We start from the raw sequence: 7,037 nt of genomic DNA, 5'->3' as shown, positions 1-7,037 counted from the left end.
AGTGGCAACGCTTATTTGGAACAGGTCATGAGTAGGCGCAGTTGATCTCATGCCATTGCTAGTCTTTTCGCAACTCGCTGGCCTCCGCGGCTTCGCCACCGCCTTTAGCCGTCAGAAGCACGGTCAGGGAAACGAAAATGAATCATATGAGATGCGCGAAGCTTCCTTTTTTTATGCGCAAAAGCTCGTGAAAAGAAATGTTTTATTGCCTCGTGATCATAGCTGCGTTTATGACGACGAAGCAGGAGACAAAGACGGAGAGTGCCGTGAATTTTGGCCAACCATGCTAACAGCTGACCCATCTCGAACCAGGCGCTAACGCCCCTTTTAATGAGGTGGGATTAGGAACTCCATGAATGAAGAAACTGACAGCCATTGGCGTGTGTGAAGGCTCCAGCTGCAACATAGCAGGTGGTGTCTAGGGGAAATTTCATTTCTCCATCTTCCACGGTTGGCAGTTTTATAGGGGGAAAATCATCATTTCAAATTGTAGGGGTGAAGTGGTAGAGGCCAGACTAACAATAACTCAGCAAAAATGTAAAAAAGATGCAAGTGCGCATAGAAATGATACAAGCAGAGTGGTTTGTTGGGCGAGTTGGTTTACCATATTGAAATATACCTGCGCTTAAAAGACACGGACTGAAAGATAGAGACACACACACACAGCGATGTGTGTGTGTGTCTCTATCTTTGAGTCCGCGTCTTTTAAGCGCAGGTATATTTCAAAATGAGACAATACTGGACGGTGCAAGAAAAAGGTACCTAATTGTCTCATCATCAATTAAGTTGTCGCCCTTACATTTTTTTATTGAGTGGATGTTACACATAACCTTCAGCCAACCGGAAGGGTTTTTAATACATAGTGTGCTCTAGTGTCTTTGTTTATTGTAGTCTAATTTTAGTTCTTTTTGTTTTCAGGATCATCTATCTATCAATGTAGCGTCTCGTGAACCTAAATCAAAACTATAAAACCCTTTATGAAACATGCTCCTCTGTAGGAAAATGTAAACAATTTTCATGTGAAATGCCGATTTCAAGAATGGTTTTAAGTACCAAAGCGCCTGCACTGTCACCTAAACACTATCCTGGGCATTGAAGCTTCGTCAATATTCGAAGAGAGGCTGAAGAATATTTGGCGCCAGATTTATTGTTATTCGCAGAGCCAAGTTAAAACACCCAGTATCAAGGCATGCTTGAGAGAGGACTCGCTCCCAGCGGGGGATCTTGTCTGGGAGTCGGTGGAAGGGCCGTTACGCAGCTATGCGCATGTCAGGGTGCTGTGTCCTTATTACCTGCCTGAGTAGCTGCCGAGCAAAGTCATTGGGGGGGGGGGGGGGGGGGGGGGCTACTTTGGCAAACACAGACGACCCGTTGTTGTGGGCTGCCTTGGCGATGGAGCCGGCGTCCTCGTTGCCCTGGATGTCGGCATGGCCAGGAACCCAATGGAGGGACATCTGGCAGCCAGCATCCTTAATGCGCGAGAAGGTGTGCACGGAAGACGCTGGACGAAGTCTGGAAGATGCGCTGTGAGGTGCAAGCCACTCACCGCCTAGAACAGCCAAACTCATAAGTGGCCTGGCAACCCTGACTGTCTCCGCGCGGTTCCCTCTCGAAGTGCCGAGTCGGGGAGAGAGCCTTCAGCCGCGAGCGGAGACGCTGCCGTCTGTATTTGAAGCCTTTCGTTTGTAACTGTTCGACGGTAGAATAAATACATCCGTGCTCACATATGGCGCAGTCGACGTCCCGAACCTCGGTGTAGCCCGCCCATTCGAAGCCGCAAGCCACTTCACCGAAAGCCAGATTCAACGTGTGTCGAGCACCAGCAGCCAAAGCCCAACGCCCGTCTCACCGCCGCCGCCGCCGCCATGCCGCTCATAAACTGGGAGGAAGCCACCGCCTCGGACCTCGCTGGTTTTACAGTGGACTTCTTGCGAGATGAACTATCGCAACGCAATTTGGACAATACTGGTTCCAAGGACGAACTTATTTCTCGCATCCTTGCTGACACTGCCGCAAAACGAGTCCTGCTACCGGAAACAACTGGATCAGTCACCGAGACGCAGCCCGCTCCAACTCAAGGTGACCAGTTTTTCCAGCCTATGCCAGTGTTCAGCGCCGACCCCGTACAGAATATGCAGATTTTGACCGCCTACCTTCAAAATCAACTAGCTTTGTCACTGTCACAAGCCTCTACGAGAGCAGTGCACGTAACAACTTTGCCGGACTTGTCATCAACGCTTCCGACGTTCAGTGGCGACGGAGGGTTATCCGTAACCCGATGGATAGACGATCTCGAGCGCACCCAACAGCTTGCCTCTTGGGAATCCGCTACCCTGCTAGCCATCGCCCTCTCAAAACTTCGTGGCCCAGCCGCTGACTGGAAGGAAATCACTGGCCACCAGCTAAAAACTTGGTCAGAGTGGAAGGAAGCGCTTATAGCGCAGTTCGGCGAGCGACTGTCGCTTATACAGTGGCAGGAACTTGTCGGTGCGCGTGAGCAAAGCCCCGGTGAGAGCCTGGTTACCTATACTTTCGCCAAGCTCAAGATAATTGGAAGGTGCCCGCTTTCATTAACTGACAAAGAGCGCATCGAATATTTAATTCAGGGCATCCGTGATGAGCAAGTGGCTACAGCGATCGTCGTTCAACGCCCGAAGACTGTCCAGGATTTCGTCAGCATCGCTTCAGAAGTTGATCGTGCCATGGACCACTCTCGCATGACTAGACTGACAAAGCCATCCGCGCCAATTTCAAGTCGACAGCCGCGTCCTGTCACCTCCAGTGCTACAGCCACGACCGAGAGCACTGCAGACATCCGCCAGCCTTCCCAACCTATAAATAGCACCTACCAGCAACCAAACCGTGCAAGGCTGCCGCCCTCAAGAATATCCAACCTGCCACCTCCTGACCAAGAACATCGGTACGAGGCAATCTCTTCCAAGTATGGTGCACCTGCCTACAGACGAGGGCAAGACCTAAGCGAAGCAGTATGTTATAGCTGCAAGGAAAAGGGCCATCTGGCTAGCAACTGCACTGAGAAAGGACAGCCCTCCCGAGACAAGACGCAAACAATCCCTAAAACGCCAACAGCTTGTGTTGGCCGCACTGAGGACCCTTTGCTTGGATCCATGCTCAGGTGTGCGGTTATCACTGCTCACGTCAAGGGCCTTGGAGAGATCAATGCCTTCCCAGACAGTGGTTCCAACGTCACTATCCTCGCTGCCAGCCTAGCTGAAAACCTCAGCATAGAGCCGTGGACAAAGCCACCCCTTCTCGTCGTAGGAGGAGCCTCCGTCGCGCCTCAGGGATCTGTCTTCTTGCAAATCAGCGTAGGCCCCCTCTCTGCAATTGTGGAAGCAGCAGTCCTTCAGAGAAATGCCCTTCCCCTTATTCTGGGAGAGGACTGGTTTTATGCTGCTCAAGCGGAACTTCATTTCAGACCACCACACCTTCCTGTTATCTGCCAGCCCTCTACAAACACTGTCGTGCTGTGCAAAGAGGAACTGTTACCGCGGATGTCCAATGCAGTGATACTTAAAACATCAACTTTGTCTCGCTTTGACCCACCGCATACCACCAGCGAACCCCTACAAATGGATTTTGAACCAGACGAACACGAGCCCGTGTGGAGCAAGCTCAACAAGGCAGCCCAGTCTCAAACTCAGCCAGCAGACTACAAGAGCCCAGCCCAGCCAGCCTCATGCAGCGTATTTCCTTCTGAGCCATGTTCATCCACGCCCAACAGTTTCCCTGATATCGTCATCGGGACCCAACTCAAGCCCGAAGAACAGCAAGCAGTGAAGCAAATAGTGCACCGCCACTCACGTCTCTTCGCTACCAGTCCTGATGACATTGGCCTTTATGAAGGCATCGAGCACGAGATCAACTTACTGCCGGATGCAAAGCCTTATGGACGGCAACCGTACCGCTACACAGCCAGTGATCGGAAGTTCCTCGAAACCCAAACAGCATCTCTTCTTCAAAATGACATCATCCGTCCTTCATCTGGACCTTGGGGATTTCCTGCCATTGTCGTGACGCAGAAAGACAAAAAGAGGCTATGCGTTAACTACATACCTCTTAACAGGATGACCATAAATGTGCTCCAACCACTGCCTCGCGCCGACGACATGTTTGACGACCTTGCAGGAAGTTCTCTCTTTGCAATCCTTGACCTCTGCTGCGCTTATTGGCAGATTAAAGTAAAAGATGAAGACCAAGCAAAAACCACCTTCATCACGCACCAGGGAACTTTCAAGTGGACAAGAATGCCATTTGGATTGAAAAATGCACCAGCTACCTTCCAGAAAGCGATGCATCAAATATTTTTTCGACTCAAAGCCCGACAGTCAAGATGTGGTGTACGCACATATCTTGACGACATCATCGTGTTCGGTGATAACTTTCCAGAGTTTCTCGATCTCCTAGACGAGACCCTCACTCTCCTTCTACAAGCCGGCTTCAAAGTTTCTTTGAACAAATGCAAGTTTGCTGTCCCCAGTGTGAAGTTTCTGGGATTTATGATCTCGGAACAAGGGAAACAGCCAGACCCATCAAAGATTGCCGCAATCATGTGCATGCCCACGCCACGCTCGTCAAAGCACCTGTTATCTTGGCTTCAGACAGCTAACTTTTACAGGAGCTTCATCCCGAATTTCTCGAAAGTTGCCGCACCTCTGCAAGCTGTCATCCGAAAGGCTGACTTCGAGTGGACAGTTGAGTGTCAACAAGCCTTTGAAGCCCTTCGTGCCGCACTTACAACAGCACCTATACTGGGACACTTCCACAATGAAACTGCTGTGCCTACAACCTCTACAAAAGATGCCTTGAAACATCTCCACTCAATGTTTTACAGGTTCGGTGCTCCTGACCATTGTTTCTGTGACCATGCCAAGTCATTTGAATCACACCTGTTCGAAAACTTCATGCATATGCATGGTGTGAACATACACTTCGCAGTAGCTTACAGGGCAGCTAGCAACGGACTGGTGGAACGTGCAAATGCCACCTATGACCAATGAGCCGGATCAGCCAACTGGTTCAGCGAGTCAGCGACCTCAGCGTCACCGTGCACCACCCAGGCGACTGCTTGACTACGACTTTGCCAAAGTAGACTAATGTTCCTGTCCAAGAGGACTTGGACTTGCAGGCGGGGTGGGATGTGAGGTGCAAGCCACTCACCGCCTAGAACAGCCAAACTCATAAGTGGCCTGGCAACCCTGACTGTCTCCGCGCGTTCCCTCTCGAAGTGCCGAGTCGGGGAGAGAGCCTTCAGCCGCGAGCGGAGACGCTGCCGTCTGTATTTGAAGCCTTTCGTTTGTAACTGTTCGACGGTAGAATAAATACATCCGTGCTCACAGCGCGGCCTGCTCAGGAGCTGTCGGGCTCGCCAGGAGTCACACAGGAGAGCAACGGGGCCAGGGGAGTCAATGACCCCGATGAAGTTAGCTGCCAGGTGGAGTCCCACCAGCTCAGCTGCTGTGCAGCTGCCCGGGAAGGAAAGCCTGCAGGTCCGGGACAGCTGCAGCTGGGCACTGCCAAACCTGCCGCCGCCTGCCCCATGGCTGGTAGAACCAAGCCGTTGGTGAAGAGGAGGGTAGTACCCTTGCACTCTTCGGGTAAAGCTGCGGTTGTCTGGCGGAGTGCGGCTGCAGGGGAGTGACGCTTGGTTACACCGTCAAGGCCCAGGGTGACCTGCAGGGGGGTCGTGTTGTGAGGGGAGGGAGAACCGGATGTCCCTTGGGAGGGCCAAGTGCCTCCAGTATGCTGCATGCAGCTTCCCCATCCTGGAGTAGGGGTTGCCATGCAGTCGTTCACGGAGGGGCCCGCCTTCACGAACGTAGGCGAGCCGGTCTATGTGTGTTAGGCCTCTCTGGATCTGCAGGAGATTCAGTGGGTAGACGCCCGCCTCTGCCAGTGTGTCCAGGACCTGCGATCGCTGTGGGACTCCCAGGAGACGGCGGATCCATTTCCCGCGGGAGAGTTACATGAGGTTAAAGCGGTTACTAGGGAGGGTGACTAGAGGTAGGGCGTAGAGGAGGGCTGACGTGCCGCTGCCTCAAAGAGTCGGATGGCCCAGGTGGGGGTGCAGCCATTGCTTCGGGCGAGGAGGAAATGGACTGCCCGGCCGACTCGATTCATGTGGGACAGGAGGGCCCTGACAGCACAGATACAGGTGAGCTGGTGGTGGATGGTGAGATCAAAGTACTTCACCTGCGATTTCCAAGGGAGGTTAGTATAATCGATTTTGAGTGTAGCAATTCGAGCCGTAGCTCGTGTTCTCCTCATGTGGATAAACAAGGCCTCGGATTTCGAGGCCGAGAGTGACAGCCCCTTGGTCGCCAGGAACAGCTGCACCCCATTGAGGGTGCCTGCCTGAGAGAGGTGATCTGCCTCCTCTGTGCTCGGACCCAGAGGGCCACATCATCAGCGTGCACGGAGCAGAGGACATTGTGGCAGCTGTCCTGCTAGATGGAGTGGGGAAGGCCTTTCATGGCCAAGTTGAACAGAAGGGGGCTGAGGTCCTAACCCCGGGGGACCCCGGAGGTGATGGGGCGAGGACTGCTCAGAGTGCGGCCGACCCGGACCTGCATGGAACGGTTAGGGAGGAAAGAGTTTATGAAGCGTCGGAGTTTTCCTGCCACCCCCAGCTCGTCCAAAGCGATCTCCATGGTGCTGTGGTGCACACAGTCGAAGGCCGACTGCACTTCCAGGAGGACTCAGAGAGTGACGTCTCCCTGGTGTTTCGCCTCCTCGAGGGACGACACCACTTCCGCGATGAAGTCTGCAGTGCCTGCGGAACCTTGTCAGGTTCTCGGGGTGGACGTTGGCTGCCTCTGCGATCCAGGTGAGACGCTCGAGTGCCACCGACTCCTTGGTCTTGCAGGCAGCCGAGGTCGGCAAGAGTGGCCTGTAGGAAGACAGCTCCCTGGAAGGCTTGGCGGGCTTGGGGTGGGAACCACCATGGCTGTGATCCAACACTCAGGAAAGTTGCCGCTCGTCCAGATGTCGTTGAACACGGTCAGGAGGCAGGCCTT

This window comes from Amblyomma mixtum, chromosome 1, assembly GCF_055824585.1.
Source record: "Amblyomma mixtum isolate Tamu chromosome 1, ASM5582458v1, whole genome shotgun sequence".
In the NCBI taxonomy this organism is placed as follows: Eukaryota; Metazoa; Arthropoda; class Arachnida; order Ixodida; family Ixodidae; genus Amblyomma; species Amblyomma mixtum.
Note: the sequence above shows the minus strand (reverse complement) of the source record.